The 24579-nt window shown below is 31.3% G+C and overlaps 1 protein-coding gene and 1 long non-coding RNA gene across 3 annotated transcripts in view; both read left to right on the top strand.

Moving 5' to 3' along the window:
* Window positions 1-24579, top strand: part of Hydr1 (phospholipase Hydr1) — a 181409-nt gene that overhangs the window by 101459 nt on the left and 55371 nt on the right. The gene's annotated exons all lie outside the window — the stretch shown is intronic.
* Window positions 19376-23306, top strand: LOC139906596 (uncharacterized). The gene is made up of 2 exons (XR_011782231.1): window positions 19376-19585; window positions 19618-23306. It is a non-coding gene; the product is annotated as an uncharacterized lncRNA (long non-coding RNA).

Here is a 24579-nt window from a genome sequence, read left to right as displayed (position 1 = left end):
TCAGCCTCTACAACGAAAAGCTACTTGATTATTACTTTGGAGATTTGTATGACTGCCTCTCATATTTCAAAGAGGTGCTAAAGAAGACAAATTAAAAAAATCTTCTTGCTCCTGCATGACGAATATACCTGGAGAACTATTTCATAACAGCAGCATTTAAGACTCTCGCCATTTTCACATGCAAAATTACAATACTTTTTACAGGAAGGTAGGATGGAAACACTTAAAGATTACCAAGTCAAAAGGAAGTATTTATACATGGCCAAAAAAACCTCCATCTTCAGAATTTGGTAAGTTCCTTCCGATAGAGATCTGCGGAGATGGAATGAAAGGCAACAGTGTCGCAGGGGAATACTGCAAGGACGGAGAGGATAATGTTACAGCTACACATATTCATAAATTGTCAAATAAGCAACGGGATCATCTGCAAGCCATAACCTGAACTGTGAGGGATACCTAACTAAGATTGGGGTTTTAGCAGCACAATCTGTTGAAAATTCGAATCTTAAGAAAAAGAGGATATAAGATGATGACCTGATGTTTGCATCTTAAACTTCTGAAGTAATTGAAGAGTACCATGACAATAATGAAGGCATTTGATTATAGAAAGACTAAATGGACGAAAGAACATCAAGAAGAAGAAAATATCCAAAGAATTCATTAATATCTTTTTAAAATAAATGCAAAGACCGTAATGGTTCATTAACTTCAGGACAAAAGATAAAATCTTTGATTGTGATAAATGCTTCTAAACTAAAGAATGGAGACATTTGGAGCTCCAGTACCAACGAGTGGCCCATCTGGAGATGTGATGACTAGACCTGGACTGTATAAGGTTGATAAAGTCAAGAAGACTCAATGAGATACAAACTCCTCACCATAAGAAAGAACCGAACTCATCATATTTCTGACTGAGGATGAGATAATGGGTAAGCTGATAAATTATTATTAATAGCTATAGAAGAACCAAAAGCCAATGAAAAACAACATGATTCCATTACTTTTTATCAAAATGACATTGTCGCAATAATTTGGCACATTTATGATCAACTTCAGGGGTATTTAGAGGTCTACTTGGATGGGAAAAGGGATGGGGCACACTGCATATATCATTTGGTTAGGGTTAAGAATGAGAATGTTGAGAAGTGGGTTAGGTAGAAAATCAATGATGTACGCGATGTTCATGACGAACAAATATTGCCAGTTGTAATATTCTAGGAGATTGGGATTACACAGGATTAAAGTTTGAATATAATTGGGAAAATAAAAACTATATTGCTGATATTTTTAACATCTTTCTGTGTTTTATGTCTTAGCATGTACGGTTTTTTTTAGCTTTTATAATTGGGGGTGGGGGCTTAGCCCTAGAAATGATTAATACTTATTTTAATAGGTTTGGTTTAATATATATACTCGTATGTATTTGATAAACCTATTTGGGAGTTGGGCTTCAGAATTTTTGTTTGAGGGGGGAGAGAGGGACCCCCTATAAAGCCCTGCATGTAAATATCTCATCTGTTTTTATCATTTTATTTATAACTATAATTTCGAATGTTACTGTATAATTTCTATTCTAATTGCAAAAATACTGGTAGCTTCTACATCGAAGTGTTTCTCAATATTGGATATAAAATGGTGATATTTTCCAAATTTATGTACTAAAGTTGAATTTAACCATTTCAAAATATGTCATATAGCATTTTACGTCCAAAAGTAAATTAGAAAAAGTTTTTGGATAGCGTATTTACCCATTATAAAAGCTGACATATAGATAAAGCTGTATTAGAAGTAAAAAAAAGGTAAGCGGTCGCATAAAATGGTCTTGCTCACCTTGGTTTTGAGGCCAATGCTTTTTTTTTTGTCATAATATATATAGGCTATTTTGAAACTAAAAAAACATTTTAAATTAAAAACTACAAATCTAAAAAATGACCCTTTTGTACAGTCGACTCCTAATATTGAGGCAAAATATCCTTGGGGCAAAATGGCATAAGGCTAAATGGTTGAAGGCTAAATGTTCTGAAGCAAAATAGTTTAAGGCAAAATTACCTATAAGAAAGTCAATTTAAAATAGTTACCTTTTAGATTACATTTAGAGTTAAAAATGAATCTAAGTTAACCAACAAAAAACTTGATCAACGAGGTCAATTATAAGGTCAAGGGTCATAATTTAATAGAACGAAAACGAACTAATGAAATATAAAATTTGTGGAAAAAAGTTTTTATCAGCAAATTGTGTTTGTTGAAATTAAACAACAAGCTCAGAATATATGACCGTTTGACTTCTATCACAAATTTTGCCAAAATATCCTTAAATCCAAAAACCAGACATCTTGTTACACTTAAAGTACCCAAAATTAATCGTTGCAATAAAAAAAATGAAAAATTGATGGATTTTATTTGAAAAAACCCATTAATACTTGATGGACAGAGAGGTATTTTTGACCAATTTTCATTTTAGATTTTTGAATAAAGTCTACAAATTTGGTTGAAATTCATTGAAACATCTTTACTTTTTTTTTTAAATGCTTAAAATTATAGGACAAAATTTTGAAAGCAATAACCTCATTAATTAATATGATATTCAGTGTTTTACCTCGAAAGACTGAAAGGTCAAATTGACACATAGTAAAGGAAACGGATTTCATGCTTTAATATATCTACCAAACAAGTAAATGAAGATTAGCTATTGTTTTCAACAAGTTAATACTGAGTAAAGTTCTTATGTGTTTACTTAAATAAATTAGTATGCAAGATGTTTCAGTAGTATTCAAAATAATCTTTTGACAAGATGTCATCGAGGAAAATTAAAACTTTTTTGACTCCAGAACAAATTAAAAATTTTCTTCCTTCTATACCAGATAATGATTCTGATGGGGATCTTTTCGACATGGAGGACGAAGAATATATTGCAGGAAAATATTCAATATCCAGGTCTGAAGATGAATATAACAACGATTATAAAGAGCGTACGCCATCACTTTTTTATTTGTATACTTGAAAGTACTTATATTTACTTGATGTTTATTGAAGTGGTTTATTTATTATTTTGAAAATTTGATTTACATGGATATAGACACATTATCGATGTCTTATAGAACATGACGAAAGGCCAAAACTAATCTCTTGACCAATGTTGAAGAAGATGATATTGCTAACTTAAATGAAGAAAATTTGAAAGCTCCGAATGGAACTCAAGGGTTTTGAAATTCCATTAGAAGTATCCGATACTGTGGGACGATTTCGAATTCAAAATATTCCTACTTCATATGCCAAAAAAAATCTCGATTATGGAACAATGATGAATACATTTTCATTATTTATTACTTAACTCTATCATTAAGTTTGTAATTATAAAGTACAGAGGCTGAAGCAAGGATCAAATTGAATAATCCAACTTGGACCGTAAAGAAGGTGGAAATATACCATATGTTTGCAATCACTAGAGCCCTTATAGGAAAAGGACAAGCTCTTTACAGTCTTTGGTCCAAAATTTGGGCCTAGTGTTCAATAAAAAAAAAAGGTTATAAACTATAGCTAAAAGTTCTTAAATTTGAATGCAAAGCCTATAATTTAATGAAATATGTGTATGAAATGAAATAAAAAAATATATTCAGGTTTTGTACCTTTCTTGAATTTTTGTTCAAGATTGTTTTATATTGAGGCACAACATTTCTCCAACTTTGGATCAATAAAAATATCCTTTTTTATTTCTACCCTTATTTTCAGATTAAATAAATTCTATTTTTTCCATTAAATGTCGATATGAGTATCGATTCTAAAATTTTCGATAATTTAACGTCATAAATTAAATGATATTAGGGCCAAAAGTTGTTGTTGTTCGGAATATACACACTAAATTCAAGCATAACAAATAACCTACTAACATATGCGAATTTCTTCTTGACAGAAAAAAACAACTCCATGGAGAAAAACAAATTTATTTCTTTGTTATTAGCAATTATAAATTTTAATTAAATTTAGGAAAAACAGAAACTGCATAATATACATTTATGTACTGGATGCGACAGCCTAATTTCCTTTTTCCAAAAGGCAATAAAATAAATTTTATGAATCAAAAAAGTTTTTTTTTTGTTTCAAAATGATAGTTCACCTTTAAAGTTTGAAACTACGCTCACCTTGCTATCGTTTCTACTGCCTGATTACCATGCATTATAAAAATGGACGTTACATTGCTGCTCAAAGACTTTGCCTCATTTCTAAGAATATTAAAACTTGACTTTGTAATATTTTATCCTTTTTTATTATGTTTGCGTGTTTGATTTTAAATCGCATAAAGAACAATTGTTTCTTACAACTCTTTGATAATTCAAATTATTAATAATAATGACATAACTTGTTCAAAAAATGTGATATAAATATTATTTGCTCATAAATGCCTTTAAAACGTTAAAATCTCTTAAAAATATGAAAAATACGTCTTGTTCACATGAAAAATTCAAAATTATGTTGAAAAATTAGATAAAGAAAAATGAACTCCTTAAATTAGTGACAGGAGACAAAGAACTTCTGTAGTTACCAATCTTTTAATACAAACTAAAGAAATTTTAAAAATAATCAATTAAATTTATAATTATAATTTAAATAAAGTTTGTCATATCTCATAATTTTTTAATTAGTTTCATTATCCTTTTCATTTATTTTTTCCTTTTAGGAAGGGAGGAAAATAATTTATAGTATTTGCAAAAATTATAACAATTCTAAACTTTGTTTATCTTGGAGCTCTCATGATAATCCAATATATTTTTTTAAATCAATTTTTGAATAACTCTGCCCATGTGAATATTGTTGGAAGCTATTTTGTAGGAAGCATCATTTTCTTGTGATGTATGAAAACTTTACATGAAGTTTGAATTTTTCACTTTTCATTATATTTTCTGTCTTAATTAATTATCCTTTCAAATCCTATGAGGGTTTGCCACGAGACTAGCGCCGTACATCTGCAATCGTTTAAAGCCCCTATTCCTCCCCATAATGGATACACTGACTGTGTACTGTCATCTAGAGAATACTGGCTTTAAATCATCTCTATACTTTACTTAGCTGAAGTTTATGAAACAAATATTGAGGATGTTGAAGCCAACTAAAACAAGCTAGTTGGCTTTTTATAAGATATATGACTGATGGAAAAGAAACCATAAATCCTTTAAAATAGATTAAGTTGAATATCTAAATTCTATAAAATGTATGTTACATGAACTTAATTTTTTATTGAATAGTGTCGCTCTACTACCAGTTAGCAGAGGTCTGTATTCAGATCAAAAACTTAGAAGAGACGCCAAGACGGCCAATCAATCCAAGGTAAATAAGTTTATAGATTTGCGATCAGGTTAGATTACATATATTAAACTAACAGCAACTAAATGAAAGTTTATTTATTCTTCGATCATTCTTTTCTGGCCTTTGAAAAAGGTTTTTTGTTTTATTTTAAATATTCAAAACTTTTAATAAGTAAATTTATCTAAATAGCAATGTTTAAGTTTTTAAAAAGATCAAACCTATATATTTTTTTAAAAATCGGATTGCTTTTGAGTGTGTTTTTTGACAAAAATCTTTGATGGAATTCCTCAATGAGTAGATCAAGTGGATCCATGCTGTTATAAATACTGAATATTGTTTCACATTCTAAACGTTCAATTACTCTAAAATAAACGGTGAAAATATTTTTTTTTAATAATAGGTATAGTAAAAATAAATTTATTATTTTTTATGGATTTAAAAAAAAAAAAAAGTCTATTAATGTATATCTCCCTGGTAATGAAAACAGTGACAGTCGGACTCGATGATTTCCATTATTTTATCCCCATTTTTGACAATTGGTCTTCCAGAGCGTTGTTTCTTTGACATTAAAGTTTCCAAAACGAAATCCAAGAAACCAACATTGCGTGAGATCGGGTGTTATGGTATCAGGACCATTTTATATTCATATTTTTACCCATCTAAATAGCATTTTTGCCTAATTTGAAGAAAAACTGTAAAATATGGTGCATGTTCTCCTTGTTGCGTACATCTTTGATGCACATTCAAACAATGTTGCTAATTCAAACAATCACAAAACTGTCTAAAAAATATTCTAATACGAAATTTTTATCTCTAACGCCATCTAGTGTAAACGGATCGCAGTTATACAATACGAGACACACATACACACATTACTAAAGCTATTTATTGGAAAAATAATTGATTTCTTTTTACTACATCAATTTTATGAAAAGTTAAAATATCATAATGGAAAATATAAAAGCTACAGGTACCTGAAAATAGTTTTTTTTTTTTTTTGAAATCTCCATCCATTTTATCAAATCGACAATCAATACAAAAAATAATATATAAATTTTTGAAAATCTAGTAACATTTTTCTAGAAAAATTAGGGAAGAATCACGAATCTATCCACCAATAAACGAAACCAATTTCTCAGGTAAATTCATTTCACAACATTTTTTACTCATTATTTTTCAATATTTATTTAACTTTATATAGTACATATTTACTCTTTAAAGGTAGAAACAAAAGAGAAAGGAGGAAACGGACATTTCAAAGAGGTTGAGAGATTCAGGGTGTCTAGATACGGATTGTAAAGTTTTGATGTATCTAAAATAGCGAAAATAGAATAGAATTACAAATGACTAGTTACGTATTAAATAAAATATGATATTCATACAATAGACTAAGATAATGTGAACCATTTTATTTGCCTGCTTAGAGATACAAAACCACTTTTAAATAAGCTTACATATAAACAGCGATGTCACTAGCCTTTGTTAGGGGGAAGGGGGCTTGAACCCTTCCTAATAGTTTCTTGTGCCCCACCAAAACAATTTCAATTTTTTACTTTATCTTATATATTTGTTAGACTCTACCGAAATGACAAAAGTTGGGAATTTGGTATTACCAGATATTTTTTATTTTGCATATTATTCCTCTTAACAAGAAAATAACCCTCAAACGTCCAAAAAAATGGTCCTTCATGGAAGCTTTTTGATTTGAAAATCTGTAAAATGTCGAAAAATGGAAATTTTGGTGTTGTTTCCTTAAAATTATCGAATTATAAATGATTAAAATAGGGTGTCATATTTGGAATAAAGGAAGAACAAAAGTATATTTAATAATAATATATTAGACACTTGGTATCAAAAAATGAGATTTGAGTACTAAGAATGAAGAGAGACGTATAAATACATGCGCGTGATAAGTCGTATCAAAAGAGAATATTTACTTATTGGCAGCATGCTTGGAACTAAAATACTCATTATTCTTAGCCAAGATTATTAAAATATTGTTGGAAAATATATATGTTTTTTCTATAATACTTAAAAAAATAAAAATACTGTTACTGGATTCAAATCGATCATTTTAAAGAAACAACTTCAAAATGTCCTTTTTTTTTCTTTTCTTTTTTTTTTGACATTTTATAGATTTTCAAATCAAAAAGCGTCCATGAAGTACCTTTTTTTCTGCTTTGATACTTATTTTCTTGTTTAAAGGAATACAATGCAAAATAAAAAATATCCGGTGATACCAAATTTCCAACTTTTGTCATTTCGGTAAACCCTAATATATATTTATAGGTCATAAATTGAATCTAAAATGTACGAATAGATCAGTCTAAAATTTAGCAATTAGAGCTATACATTTTTTTTTTTTTTTGCCTATGAGGTCATTTAAAAAGCTTTGTTTAACCGGAATAAATAATGCCTTCTATATCTACATTCCTCTCTCTATTTCTGATTTTTTATCTTTGTTTCTTTACTCCTATATTCAGCCCTGCAACGCGGGCGCCCTCTGCTAGCATATATGTAAAATAAAACAATAACTTGATACCTTTTAGGCCTAAGCTTTCCTCTGCCTCAAATGATGAAAGCTAGCAATGTCACTTCATATAAGCACAAATATGTTTTCAGAAAACTCATTATCTCACTGGTAAACCCGAGTTTCAAGGGAGTATTGACCATTTCATAGTGCAAAGGCAAACAGAAAACGACAATGTCAACCCTTTTGGGTCCATATGTTTAACAAATAAAATAGTAATTTTTCCTAGAGGGGGAGCACCAATAATAATTAGCTGCTATGAGAAGGTGAATTAACACAAAAACAATATTGAACAGAATCAAGAAAATGATCAATGTTGAAATACCATAGAATTTTAACTACAGTTCCGTATGTAACATAGATTTAATTTGGCCCCAATATGTATTCAAATAAAATATATCCCTTTGTAATTGTGGAGATGAATTTTTTACTACTATTTTAAGTGCAATTTGTGACACCTTCAAAGGACTAATCGGAATCCTTTGCTAATAGAAATTGACGATAATTATCCGCCAAAAAAATACGTAGTGTACTAAACTAGATTTTCTTTTTATGAAAAAATATTCTACCCTGCTTGTATGTTGACGGCCTAAATATATATGTGAATAAATTGGTGGTCATGTGTTTATATTTGCAAATTTCCAACATTGCGACTAGAGAACATGCATTAAGCATTCTTCATGACTCATGCTCAAACTATGACAATGAATTTTGAAAACAACAACAGTATAATAAAGTTTGATGACGTTGAAAAAAAAGTAGATCATGACGAATCATAATTTTTTTACTTTTTGTTAGAAACAAAAATATGATATTTTTTTTTGTGATTTGATCTATTTTTAATTATTAATGATTTCAAGTTTACACGATCCAGGAATTTCCATAATTTAAACACTTTAACAAATCTATAAGCAGAGATCCATAAAACATCTCTTGCCGCTATGGGAAAATAAAAAAGCAGAAAATGTATGTGGTAGCCCTGAGAAGAGAAGCAGCCGTGAGATGAAGGAAAAAAACACAAATCCCACCCCGTATCTAGCAATGATATAGACAATGTTGATCCCAATTCTACTCGTAGTTCAACGAGGACTTACACTTATAACCACGGATGAGGAAAAAAATGCACCCGATTTCCATCACCAGAGTAACGCTAAGGAGTTATTTGTTTGGACTGAAATTGAGTGAAATTGAGGATCGACAACTGAGTAATTTTTCCAAAATTACGAAGTGGGGATCTATATTTATGGTACTAGTGATGGGGCGATTAATCGGAATCAGAGAATCTCGTGTTTTTTTTCTGGAATCGGCATCGAGAAAATAATCTTTAATTTGCAATTCCAATTTTCCCAATCTATTATTATTTATTACTGGTATTTAGCTATTTATTTCTTATCTAAGTTATGAATATATATATATCAAATATATTCGTCAAGATATAAAAACGACCATGTTAATTTGTTACATGAGTCTTATAATTTTATTAATATTGTAATAAAATAATTTATGATAATAAATGCTCGAAAACTGAGAAGAAACAAACTGAACACAAAGTAAACGTGAACTTTAAGTAGGTGGAGATATTGTTATTTTAGAAGAATAAGTTTTGAAAAGGGATCTAGGAATGCTAACCTTATCAAAAATTGCCTTTGGAAAATTGGCTCTGCTGCTTTTCTTCAAATCATTCTTCAGATTGTCAGGGTTACAATGTTGTTTTTTGGTTCTTTTTATTTTATTTGCATATCGAAATTGCTTAGGATTAACAATTCTAAGTAGAATATGCGTTTTATGGAAGGAAGATGAAGAGAATGGGTACGTAGATTTTCTCTGTCGCTTCAGACATAGAAGTATTAATCTTCTATATTGTTGGCTATCATTAGTACAATATGTATCATTAAATGAACGTTTTTGTAATCCAAGGCAAACTGCTAATATGTTGTTTCTTCGTATAATAAACAACATCAACTCATAGAGAGATAATTATGAAAGAAGGAACTAAAACAAAAAAGTTTTCTTGAGTCTTTGTACTTTCTTCAACTCAACTATATTACATATATGAGAAATATACTTTATATAAATATATCCGTACTTTATTTTATTTATATCTAAATGGATCCATCATTAATTATATGTTGGTGATAGTGATGAAACTCGGTCCAAAACCGACAAATTTATCGATTTGTGCCGATATTTCAGTCTACTTTACAATTTTGAACCAAAGTCAAAATTTAATCTTTTTCAAATTGTGAACCAATAATGCTCGATGTAGTAAAAATAAATAAATAATAATTATTATTTCCATTAATTTTTATATTCTTGGCAATCAAAACAGTGTTCACATGGCGGTCAAACTCGACGATTTCCATTATTTTATCCACATTTTCGACAATTGGCCTACGAGAGCAAAGTGCATCTTTTTCATCAAAATTACCGGAACAGAATGGACAAATTCAAAATTACACGTGATTCTCCTCTTGACCATTCTTCAAATAGTCTAGGTATCCATGTTGATTTTCTGTTTCTTTTTTTAGCACGTCCAAAATACAAACGATATTCATCACTACGAATGCCCTCATATATATTTGGCCGGTTTTGAATACGTAAATAAGTATTATGATTTATTTTAAGTTCACATGTACTTAAATGATATTATACTAAACATAATTTTGCTATGATCCTTGACTATTGTCATAAAGGATCCACTTTATGTATTAGTGTTGGGTTTCGGTCTGGAAATCCTAGACCGTTCTGAGACTGTTATATTTTTTGTTGGACCGAATTAGTTCGGTCCAACAAAAAAGCTCGGTCTGGACCGGTCTCATATAAAAATTTGGTATAGATCGGTCCAAAGGAAAAATTCGGTCTAGACCAATTTTATATATGAATTGTTTATAACATGACGTCATATGTTTTTTTCAGGTACAATGACGTTATACGAAGTTTGAACAAATATAGTTGGGATAAATTTTGTTCCCACCGTCTCTTATATGTATACAGTATTTTTTCTAGAACTTATCGTGAACTTTTGAGATTTTTTGAAAAAAATGAATGACAGTTGATCTAGAAAAAAAAAAATGTCTCTCATAATATATGAAACCGAAAAAAATCAGTCCCCTGCCTGATACCGCAGTCTGGGCCAAAAAATCGGTCCAAATGTGTCTAGATAAAATCACTTAAGACCGAATCGGTAAAAAAAATTCGGTGCTTGACCGAGTCTCAACACTAATAAGTATACAGTTTTTCCTTCGAAGATAATCTTTGTATATAGAGCGTACATAATATGTAGATGTGCATTCAATAAAGGACACAAAAATAGAAATAGATGCTCTCCTCCAAAGCTTTTTTGAAAATGTTAGGACTGTCAATTTGTGTATTTTAACATGCCCAAAATACACACAATTTGATTTGCTAGCCTTAATTTATAAATGCATGCATGCAAACTGTCACGCCACTTCCTTCGTCTATGCAATCAACTTAAATGAAGAAAATGAAAAATTAAAGATTGCCAATTCATTCTAACTTGCCAAATCAATTAGTGTCTTTCAACATCCTTTTTATAAAGAAATATACATACTTCTAACATAAAAAGATAGGTTTTTTTATGTCTGCATCCCAAATTAAAAGAAATAGCTTTTCAAATTGCCTTTTATTCAAATGAGATACAACTTGGAGTACTATACTACTATGTGCTTTTATTATCTATATAATGTAGATTATAAATGTTGGAATTTGTTAATGGTCTTTTTTTTTTTTCCTTCTTTATTCTGGTAAGTTTTTCATAGACTTTAATTTGTTATGCAATGTCCTTTTTATTTATTTATGCTTTGCTCCATTTAAAAATATATATATCTATATAAACGACTATAAATAACAGTCAAGAGCCTTCCTTTTTGAGTTATGAGTGTCAAAATATGTTTTTGTATTTTATCTCTTGCCTTCCTTAGTTTTATCCGCAAAAAGTGGAGGGGGGGGGAAGAGAAAGCTGCTAACTTTTGGGGAGGAGTAAAAAAGGGGTATTAAAAAGTATTGAGAGTTCAAACAATGAAGACATCCATAAAACACCGAGCAGAGAACAATCACATTTAAAATAATATCTAATTTAATCAGCGGTATTTTTTACACAACACAGAAGCAGGCTTGAAATATTTTTTTTTCATATTGACTATGGATTCCATTTGTGTATTCTTCTTCTTTCTTTATACGAGGAACTAAAATTGATACTCACAATAAAAGAATAAAAAAATCAGGGATATTATTTGAAAGGTATCATCATATCAGGGCCAATGAATAATGTAAGTCTCTTAAACCAAACAAAGATTTTAAGCAATAATTAAGAATCCTTGGGTATATTAATGTATTTGGGATAAAGTGTACAGCATCCAAATAAATGTAGTACGTCAAAACAAAAACAAGCCAGAATGTTTTTTCTTAAAATGGAATGTAGATGACATTTGTATTTTTGGACAAATTATCGTTCATTTCTTTCAACAAAATATTCGTAATTACACACTTAATGCCACACAAATTGCAGATAGAGTACTTAAAAGAATGAGAAATTGATGGATTTTATTTGAAAAGGTCGATATGAAGGGGCCAATATAAGTCTCTTAAATCAGATAAAGGTTCTGAACTATACTTAAAATATTAGAGTATCTTAATTCATCCAACAAATTTTAAATAATAGCACTTTAATATGTCTATGAAATAATGGCCTGTATGTACATGTGTGGGCGTCTAAAACTGAACACTCCTTTAAATTTTACGCCATGCACATATTCGTGATTTTTATTGAGTTTAAACCGGTTTATACTTCGAGGCAAGGGTCTTGACTAGTTATAAACAAAACTCCAGTAAAATCTATATAGCAACAGTGAAACAACAGCCGATAATATGGAGAGACGTCGAGTCGCAATTTTGGAACTTTCCGCGCGGGGAAAAACTCCCACTGAAATTGCCAAGGTTCTGAACTGCAGCCGCACCAAAGTTTACAGCGTGGTAGCCCAAGGGACTCCTGAGACGGCCACAAGATCTAAGACAAAGCCTCGAAGGTCGGACGAAATAGTTGCTCCCTTGAAAAAGTATGTCGAGGATAAGAGAGGCAAGGTCACCGTTAGTGGCCTCTCCAGGGAGTTCAACGTCAGCATAAGGACCATGGAACGGCTCGTTAAGAAAGATATTGGCCTTAAGGTCTACAAGAGAACCCCTCGTCAAGCCCTCAGGTCGTAAAATTTAAAGGAGTATTCAGTTTTAGACGCTGTATGTATCAAGTAAAAAAAAATTGGGATTTTCTTCGATTCTTGATTTTAGTTCGGGATTGTTTTTATGTTGACTCACGAAATATATATGGTTTTTTTAATTTGAAAAATATTTTATTATCGTTACAAAAAGACATTTCCATAATAATATTTGGGACTAGCTCATTTCTAACCCCCCTTATTAGAATCAGCAATAAAAGTTTACATAATATAATTATAATGTTATTATTTTTAGAAAAGGATGGGGAAAAGCTCCTACAGTTCTTTCTTTGGAGGTACGGTTTACAATATTTCCAAACCGTCATACATATTTTCTCATTCCATTTCGTTTTTGTAAAAACTTATATGAGTTTTTCTAAAGGGGTAGAAAATGGAAATTTGATAATTGTATTGGTTCTTATTAAATAAAGGACACTTACTTATTAGGTGGCTACTTTTAGAAACAACTCTGACAGCTTCTAGAATCCCAATTTGCATTCTATTTTCAATCTTTAATCTCACTTCTTCTACTGTCTGATTCTTATCGCGGCCCTTCTAAGTGATTTATAGTCACTAACCTCATAATAGTCCTTCTATTTGTCTGGTAGTTGAATAAAAATAAGTATTTTGTAAATACTTGATGATCTAGCCCAAATAATTATTTTAGCTAATTCCTTAATCCCTTAGGACTACAATAATCGTTAATAATTTTAAGAGAAGATGGATAAAGGTAAATTTGTTGCAATTAGCAACAAATTATGGAAGAAGGGCCACTTTGGTGTCCAAGAAAATATTTTAGGTGGTACCTCCTCCAAATAGATTTAATGATCTTTTTATGACAAACCCCTATTCTTAAAGAACAATCCCCTGATTTGGTCGGCGCCCTTAATAAAGGGTCATATATTAAGAACTCTTCAACCTTTTATTATAATTGAAACACAAACGGTTAAAGATTTTGACAAATTTATTTTTGAGTACAAATTATAAACATAATCATTTATGTATGCAAATTGATTTATCTAGCGTGACCACCAGAAGCACGTTCACAGAAGTCCAATCCCGGAACCCAATTTTTCACTACTTTTACCAATAAATTGACCGATATTGAAGCAATTTTGCATTCTATTTGCAATTATCATCATCAACGCAAAGATATGGCCCAATGATCCTCCGGCTTGAAGCCAACACCAAACAGTATTTTTTTTCGGGATACAATGATATCTCGTGAAGCACTTATAGATAACTGCCTGACCAATAATGCATATTGCGCTTATTAACAAAGTCATTGAGTCAAAAATGAGTTATGAAAATAAGTTATGAGAAATATAGTTATTTTGATAATAAACTTAGATAATTTACAATCCCTGATATAATGTATGATAGCATTGCAATCGCATGATGAAATATATACTAATGAAATTTCTAAATGTCATAAGAAGAAAAAAAATGTGGCGTTTTTTTTTTTCAGGTGGAAAAAAACAAAAAAGCGTCCCTAATGAAAAATCCTTTATTTGCCTATCAGCTCTGCTTGAAAGAGTAGGAATCATAGATATTGACTCCTTTTTACCCCCTACCAATGAAGTTGAACGGATGTTTTCGTCTCGTTTTTTGTTTTTTTGTATCTCTGTTTATGAAAACCGATTTTTGTAAAAATCGTAGGAAGATTATATGTTATATTAAACGTAGGAGGCCATTAAATTTTGAAAGGTCAAACTCACTGTTAGAAATACATAATGGACCATAATTTTACTAAGATTTAATCAACAACACTTATTCAAAACTGTATTTATAGAAGGGCTCATTACTATTTCTACACTCATGACTTTTTCTACACCCGGTATCATACAATATCTCTGCCACTTTGGATACGTCTTGAGAGGAAAGCGAGTAGTGTTCATCATCCAATCATAGAGGCCCTCAAAGCCACTTGCAGCCAGCAGGGGACGCCATCACAGAGGACTACATCTGTAGCGGGTCTCAGGCCTTTGGCCAAAGTCTGGAAGCCATCATTGCCGCTAGAGGCGGCTACATTAATGATTTAGAGAGCTGGGATATCTACTTAATTTATTAATTTTGTTGAAATTCAATATATAATTAATATATTATATCTTGTTGAAGTTGAAAATTCAAAGTCTTCCTATTGTAATGAACCACTTGGTTCCACCTATTAGTGTTTAGAGGAAAATACGAAGAAGGATCGACAACTGACAACTTAATACACTATACATTTTCATGTTAGTGAGGTAACACCGTCTGGGATAACCACGCGATACAACTGTTGATGTAGATATGGCTCCAAGCACCAATCAAGACGGATATATATGAGCGCTACGTTCGATATGTATAATATATAATATAACCTTATTAAGATCTGGAAAATCCCTCGGATCTAATTTATCAAACGTAAAAGTTTGAGTACTCGAAGCCGGGTGCAGTTGAGCAATATACTCACAGATCTTTCTGCAACTCTCTGTATACAAGGGAAATCCAAGGGTCTTTTATGGTATTTGAATCTATTGAATATATTATGTAGAGTAATTTGGGAAAGTAAACATGTTTATGTAAATATACAATGTAACTACGTGACAAGTTTCTTCAATCCCATGACATTAGATTAAATTTATTTACAAACTAGCTATCAATTATTTCCACATTTGTTAACGTTCACCCAAGTACATATCCCTAATATGTATGTATGAATGTAGATAGGTGAATCCAAGCACGTGACTAATTTTGTACCTTAACGACTTCAATATTTGCAAATTCCCTCAAGACATGAACTGTATCATTTATGTGAATGACAATCAACTTACTTTTTGATACTATAAAAATGTACTAAATAACAACATACCGTGTACACAAACAGTTATTGTATTCAATTACTATGCACTTACTTCCAGTAGCAATAAACATGATGAATAATGAATGGATCTGAGAGGGATGGAGGCTCCCACGACAATTACTTTAATATGAACAATATTTATATAAATTAGTTATAACTGTGTGGCTTTACTATAGAGAAGTAAATACATAGAGCACGTCGTTACCTTTATTGTCTCACGCAACCTTCCCTTACAAAAAAACAAACAGGCAAAAGACCAAAAATCATCTGGTAGTTAGCCAAATAATCAGTGGGGTGCCAACATCAATTTATATCTTATATACTTACAAACTATCACTCTCATATTATTTCTTCACCATTTTTAAAATGAATTACATATTATTAAAATCTACCTAGTATTTTTTATTCGATATTTTATGATAATATTACTTAGTAATATTTCATTAAATAAGTAGTAGGATTAGTTATAATAATATTATTTCTATAAAGAAATAGCCAAAATTTCTTCATTGCATATTTTATTAATATATTGGCTATTAAGCGACGGGGGATCAACAAGAAATTTTATTCCTGTTGTTTTGGAAAACGAAGCTTAAGTATACATAGAATAACTTATTACTTTGTGTATCTATGAGAAGAATAAATTATGAAATAGGCATGACGTATCAAGAGGGAATCGACTGTTGACAACAAAATACAAAGGATATTTTTGTGTTACCAGGTTAACGCCGTGAGAGACAACAAAGGGATTTTGATTAGTAGTTCGGTATTATCAAGCCCATAGTAGATTAAAATCTTCAGTCTACAGCATTAAGGATTGTTTAACTCACAGTGTATACATGAATATCTAACAGAAGGGATGTGCAGTTTTTCCTTTTTTCTTTTTCATTTATAAGAACTCAGGCCTATGGAACAGCGTACGGCTGTTGTTTAACAGTGAACTTTGAGCATCTGCTCTCGTTGTTTGTTGTTTTGGCAGCTAGTCAAGGATTTCTAAGGATCAACATCTTGATTGTACCTAAGAAGACCAGGAAGCTTTTTTCATTTGTCAACATATTTTATTCTTGCACCAAGTGGACCATGGGAACCTACGTCGTCACTCAAAATAATGATTGAATGTATTAAATTTTATTAATCAATTGTTCCGATCGAATGTGTTGGAGCTTCTATGTACCAGGTCATGTCCTAATCAACACTCTTCTATCTCGAGGTCGTTCCTGACTCTATAATTACCAAGATGGGTTGTCATTGGAGTAGTCATGTAAATAGATATTTATGGGAGCATCAAATATATATATATATATATTTTTTTGCCAGAGTATCTGTTCGGAAAAGAGTCGTCCCTTTGTCTAAATGGAATTCGGCAAAGTGTCTTAAAACCCGGTATTATAAAAATATACAATAATTTCAACATCATTTAAAGGAAAGAAGTTTTACTATTTATTAAACCCCGACATTCAATCAGACTTGAATTTCATTTCTATAATTAAAATGCCCGATTATTAATTATGTAAGAAAAACAAACAAATGTGACGTCATATTATACTACTTTTGTCAGCGAATACTTTTGCTCCATCGTTTGCACATCTTATTGCGTCTATATATTTTTTTCTATATGGGTGTAGCATTGAGTTTATATCTTCTCTTAGTGATGACTGAAGATGAAGTGATTTGTATCCCAATATTAGTATTGGGATTTGGTCGAGAAATCCTAGATTTCCTAAGACAATTGCGATTTTATTGAGTAATACTATTTCAGGTAGGACCAACAAAAATAAGAATTGGTATAATGTTGTCATGCAATCAAAACTGGTTTTACGGGAGCTTTGGTGTCGCTCAGCACTTGATTATAAAAAATAGGTGCTCTGTTGAGAGTAAATTATTCCTAAATTAATAAATATTTTCTACAGAAAAGGTCAATTAACATCAAAAGCATTAAAAGACATTAATGATCACGACATTTTGCAAGTTTGTTCCTATTAGTTTGAAAATAGATTTAAAAAATACGTATTCATGGGTGAAAAAAAGTAATTTTGGGATAGTACTTAAAAAATTATATTGCATCTGAAAAATTGGGCTAAAATTTGACTTGCTCATTTTTATGAATTACCCCCCCCACTATAACTAGGATGAAGAGAAAAGACAATCCATAGAGTGAAATAAAGAAATCGATCTTGGACCGAGTGTCAAAACTGGAGGAATGATTCGAGAAGCTCGAAATTTACTCAAAAGGTCAAAATGAATATCTTTTTAGAGTTTGTAAAAAAGAAAAAAATATTTAAAATATTTTTATGTTAAACCTTGAATAATACTATTATGATGATATATATATATATTTATTAGTGTTAGTTTTCAGTCCGAAAATCTGAGAGTGTTAAAACTTTGCCTAGACAGAACTAATTCTGTTCTTTAAAGAAGTTTAGTCTAGATTTGTCCAAAAGGAAACTTTGGTCTGGATCGGTCTCATTTAAGATTCTGTCTCGAACAATTATTTTAAGAAATTTTTCGTGACGCCATTTGTGTTTCGAAATAGTGAACATCGATACAATAAAGTATTTTGAAGTAAAGACGGTTACGCTATATACTCAAAACCGAATCGAAATCAGTTTATAAAAATCTATAAATACCGAACCGGAAAAAGTCGGTTTCGGACCGAGTCTCAACACCAATAAGTACCTATATATGTATATAACTAACATAAGTAAATGCATTTTTTAGCTAGATGTCTTGTGAGCCTAATCAGTGAATGTTGGTTCAAAAGTTCATGAGGGATATCATCAACATTCCAATTTAATATTTTTATTTCGTCAAACTCATAAAAAGAAAAGACTAAGAAGATATGTATTATATTACTATGTACTCAAGAATGAATCTATTTTATAAATCACAAAACCATGCTTTTCGTTTTAAAATTGAGTAAAGATTATCGTTAATTTCTATTAAGCAAATTGTTCTAATTAACTTATTGGGGTGTGTCGCAAAAAAGGTATAATGATCTTTCTCAAAATTGAGTGTACATTACATTCAACGAATTATTTCTATAAGAAATTATTCCTATTTACCCTTTGAGCGTTCCACCACCACTCAAATTAACCAAAATTGACTGAAACAATAATTAATAGAATGAAAAATTCATAGATATTATTTGAAAGAGGGGATGTCGGGCCCAATATAAGTCTCTTAAATCAAACAAAGAGTCATAACTAAAAAGTATTTTCCTGTATAAATACAATGAGATAAAATGTACAAGTTCTAATGTGTCTCGTCAGCAAAAAAATAAATAAAAAAAATAGCTAGGATAACATTTGTATTTTTGTACAAATTACTGTCGATTTCTATGAAAATATAATAAGTATTGACCCATTAAGGCAACACAAATTGTATTTAAAGTTACCAAAAATATATTGTCAGAATAAAATAATGAGAAATTGATTTACTTAATTTGAAAGGGGCTCTATGGGGGGCAATATATGCCAGGTAAATGAAATAAAAGTTTTAAACTGTTGCTAAAATTCTTGAGTATCTTAAGTCATGGCCAGTAATTTGAATAATAAGCCTTTGATTGATTAAAATATACCTGTGAAATATGTGGCTGTATTTACATGTCGATTTTCTCCTTTTCCTGATTTTTGTTCCAGATTGTTTTTATGTTGACGCACCACGTATTATATATTTATGAATGTATTTGCAAAAAAAAAAAAAAACTTATGAAGGTAATTGCAAATGCAATTTTTGTCATTATAACTCATCTTCCTCCTCTTCCTTGAGAGTAAAGGATGAATACTAATGGGCTCTTTTGTGAACCTGTCACTAAGAATTTTGTAATGTATGAAGGTAACTTTTTGAATAATGCAGACAACTAATAATATATATGTATGTATTCCTTGGTTACCTTTAACTTTTATGAATATTTTCTTATATATGTGGGTATGCCCTGTGTTTTGACAACTTTTAATTAAAGTGTCAAATAAAATGTACTCGACATGTTTGACATTCTCACAATATTTGTTATTATTATATGTAGATAGTTCATCATCATCCATGATAATTATATATAGGGTTGTAAATCCGTAAAAAGCGTGCGATCTTTTATGTTGCTAACAACATAAACTGTTTCTTTTTTATTTTTCTAAAGCTGTCATCATTATTATTTCATTCTCGAGAAAGGAAAATCTACTATAATATAATATTATAGTTGTATTTCCGCTGATAAAAACGCATAGGGCATTTATTTCTAAAACAGGGACAGTGTCCCTTGAAGTGTGATTGGGCTCTTCAAAACCGAATTCAGGAGGACTCTCAGTTTGGAGTTGGAGGCCATTCGATCCTGTTTTTTTACTCAACAATTGTTTATTCTTACCTTTTTTTGAAATTCGGTACTCTTTACAGGTAAATTTGTTTGTGTGGATAAATTTGAGATAGTTTCTCCGGCTAACATTTGGAAATAAAGATTATGTAGTCTTGGTTTGACGTTTCTCTTGATTATTATCAGATAAAGCGGATGCTTCAGGTTTCAGGGAATGAATTTCTTTTGATTTCACGTCTTCGTTTTCTTGTATGTTCGGAGAGCCTTCATCATAGACTTTAACGCTGCACATATATGAGGTATATTTTTTTATTGATGTTTATAGGTATTTATTTCATTACATTAACTAGAAGGGGGCAATTAAAAATAATATATTCGATAAGAACCCTCTAAATATTGGTTTTCGTAGGAATATACATTATTGTACCATTTTTTTGGCGTATAAACAATTGAAAACAGAGGCGTTATTTCTAATCAAATAAAACCCCTAAAGTAAGGTGATTTTTTTTATCTTTAAGCTACATTTTCTCAGAATTGCATGATCGCAATGAAGCAAAGTTTATCTAGGATGTATAAACGTTTTAATCTTTGAACCAGACGAAGGTATTTAGGATCTAAGACATAATAATTTGGTTAAAATAGTCTGGCAGTGTTTTAGCATGTAGTATGATACAGGGTGCATTCTATATAGTGCTCCCTGATGTATATAATAAATAAATTGTTTTATTTAAAAAATCACAATGTATTTGTATTAATAAATATTGCAGGTGTGTTCATGTAACATCCCGCGAATACAGGGGTCACTGTATATAGCACTCTTTGATGTATATCAAATACAGGGTTGATCTTATCTAGTGTTATACTTAATTTAAATTTTAATAAATCGGAAACTTATTCGTTGATTGTCTTCAAACTCGGTGAAAGATAGGTTTTGTGCCATGATATTCCTTATGTAAAGGTTTGTCTGAATTAAAAGCAAAACAAACAAGAACGAGTAAAATGAAGCAACAAGGGAGTGAAATTTTGAAGCTTCTCTCAAGCGGAATTTCGCCCATTGCCTTATCCAAGGAGGTATGGTGCAGCTATACCACTGTTTATTTACCACCATTTGGAGTGTCAAGAAGTTAATGACAAAGCCAAGAACCGTCTGAACACTCCCTGCAGGTGATGAAGATTAAGGTCTCATTTTGGAGGAATGCCATCCGCAACGTCAGCACTATGCCCACAAGACCTCATGGGTCACCTAGGTAAAACTAATCTGGAAAGTCATTGGTGCAAAATCACGGAGGAGGGCAGCAAAGAACAGAGCAAGCTGAGATGGTTGGAAAGAGCTAAGAAGATTCTAAATTTTCTCAAGGCAAAAAAAATTAGGGCAAATTTTTGCTCTTTTCTAATAATTTTTTTTCTCCGTTGATGCCACTCAGAATAAGCAGAACAGACGCAAAAATAACAATCAAAGATCCAGACAATATCTCAGCTTGAGTGATACATGTCTACAAAACAAAAAATCCAGTGTTTACCGTTGTGGCCAAATCAGGCGAAATCTGCCCTCCCGTATTTTGGAGAGGATGGAACGCATCAATGCATATGCTAACATCTAACTTCTGGATTAGAAAGTGCTACCTTGTGACAGAAAAAATTCGAGGATAACTTTGTGCTCACTAGAGACAGAGCTCCATGTCATTGCGCCTCTGTGACCCAGGCCTTCCTGAAAGACAACTTTACGGACTTTTGAGACCTAAACATGAGCCATGCTCCTTCTCAGATGCAAACCCCTGTACTACTCTATCTAGAGGAGAGGGTGTGTGCTACTCCTCACATGGGTGTCCAGTTCTAGATACCTTTATCAAAGAAGGGGTGGACCAAGCTTGAGTCTGACTACATAGTCCTGGTCAGCAAAGGATTTAAGCCACTTATTGACGACGCAATTATTGAAGCTGACAACTCCCTTATTGAATAAAAATTGTGCCAAGCACTATTTTTAGATGATTTTGTAATAAAATGTCCTCACAATACTTCTTCTTCAAATTTTACTCCTGAAAAATTGAAAATGATATAACGTGTACCCCTTACATATTTTTTATTTAAAAAATCATAAAGTAATAATTACTTCGGAAAACGTTTTTGAATCTGCAATTACAATCTACTAAGTGGTCCATTAAAACCTGAACACTTTGAATTTTAAATTTTAAAAAGATATAATTAATTAACCATAGAATTTCAAATATACTATAAATAGATGAGTGTCTGAGCTCTCCTAATAATTAATGAAGACTCTATTAGCGGTGATGATGGCTTCCAAGCGGCGGCGGAAGCCCTGGAACCCAATGCATACCCTCTGTCATGGCGTCTTAGTACTGGCTGACGGTGGCTTTGAAGGCCTCAGTGTATAGATGACGGATACTACTAGCCTTCCCATTGACATGTACCCACAAGGTGTAGTCGAGGGGGCTGGCATCATGGTCGTAGGTTTGGCCAAAGAGTCTGCCAACGGAGGAGATGGGTTTCTCTAACTCTCCACACTCACAGGGCTCTTTCCACTTAGTTTTTGATAGCTCTCTGGACAGTCTAGTGTGAAATCCTGTGATCTCTTGCATTGGCCCTCATGGACTTAAAGGGAATGGTCTGGTATAACCTCCGTCTCCAGTTTCACCTTTTTAAAAAAGAGACGTTCTTCCTTTCTAACGTTACAGACTTGTTGACGGCGTAGACGGTGGTCCTGGGGACCCCCAACTCCTTGGAGTACCCTAATAGGAATTATTCGATCATGTTCAAGTGTCATTTTCTCTACAGTAAGTAAGCGTGAGAGCTCAGGCTTGTTTCATTTTCATTAACTAATTGTTCATACTTTTATATATCAAAATATGAATTCATTTCAATCACTCTACTTTGATTAGTTATTGAATCAGTAAGTCTTCAGATTTGAGCATAAGCATAAGTTTGAAATTAACAAACACGCCTTTTTATTTAATATTTTACTAAAATGTGTTAAATTGCAACTTTAAATTAAATTGCAATCCTGCTGGTAAGTGTATGTAGATTTCAGTATAATTTGGCATCAGAAAACACGCTAAGTATGAAATTTTTATTAGTAATCATACATCGTTACTTCAATTTTAAATTGACTTTCTTTTATAATATCATTAAATAAATCCATCCAATCACAAGATACTAAATTAATTAACAAATTTTATTTTACGGAAATAAATTATCATGTTTTGTTTATTATTTGTTGGATTTTAAGGCACAGATCAATCTTCATTACCTTCCAAAGTGAAAAATAATTCAAAATCAACGAATTAGTCAACTACATCATTATTCGCAACTGTTTTTGTACTCATAGTGAGGACAAGATGGGAAATATTCTGGAAAACTAAATTCCAGCTGTTAACTCAAAGGTATGTAGTAGAGAAGATAAAAAAAAAGGAAACAGTGGGTAAAATATTAAATTACTCACAATCATATTTGGAGCCTTAATGAATAGATTTCAGGAAAATCTATTCATTGGTTTGTCTGTGATCAAAGGACAAACAAACACATATTCATTCCCATTTAATACCTGGATGAATGAAATAAATACCTCTGGTTTCCTTTCAAACTTTGAACAAAATGTGCTACCTAAAGGTGACATATTTTTTTTCACCACATCACAACTTTCCCGCACTAGTTTTAGTCGAAATTGGAAAAAAGAAGAATGAAAAACAGACCACCCTAATGTACACAAAGATCCTTCTTCCTTCAATTCTATTTTATATTATTATTATAAATGCTTGTAAAATATGTATAGTGTACTTAGTTTGTGAAAGGACCTAAGTAATTCCATCATTGTAAGACGTTCAAATAAATACACCATAAACATTCATATAATGTACATACATTTGGATTGTATACTCCATGTACTCGTATAGTCCTTCCTTCCTTCTTTGTATTGTTTTTTTCTTTGAGCACATATGTAATCATAATATATACGAGCAATTCTGCTTCTTCCATTTATTTTTCAAAGAAATAATTTACACTTCTTTTTATTTGACAATATATTTATATACATGTATATTGTATAATATATACTCGGGTTGGGTTTCGATCTGAAAATCCAAGACCGGTCTTTGAGTCTGGTAGGAGTTTTAGTGGAGCCAACATATTCGCTACCCATAAAGAAGCTTGGAGTACATTATATAAGTTTACCACCCGTCGTACTTTATATTTCTATCTCGAATTTGGGACAAAAAGATTGAATAGTAGTAATTTAATCCTTGCAACGTTTTAATAAGAAGGAAATAACTTTCAAAGCGAAGAATATATTATTTGAGTAGAAGGAGAGATATCTCCACTAAATCGCTCAATATTGCTTGAATATTTGTTTTACCTG

This window comes from Lepeophtheirus salmonis, chromosome 11, assembly GCF_016086655.4.
Source record: "Lepeophtheirus salmonis chromosome 11, UVic_Lsal_1.4, whole genome shotgun sequence".
Lineage (NCBI taxonomy): Eukaryota > Metazoa > Arthropoda > Copepoda > Siphonostomatoida > Caligidae > Lepeophtheirus > Lepeophtheirus salmonis.
This window is presented reverse-complemented; position numbering and strand designations above follow the sequence as displayed.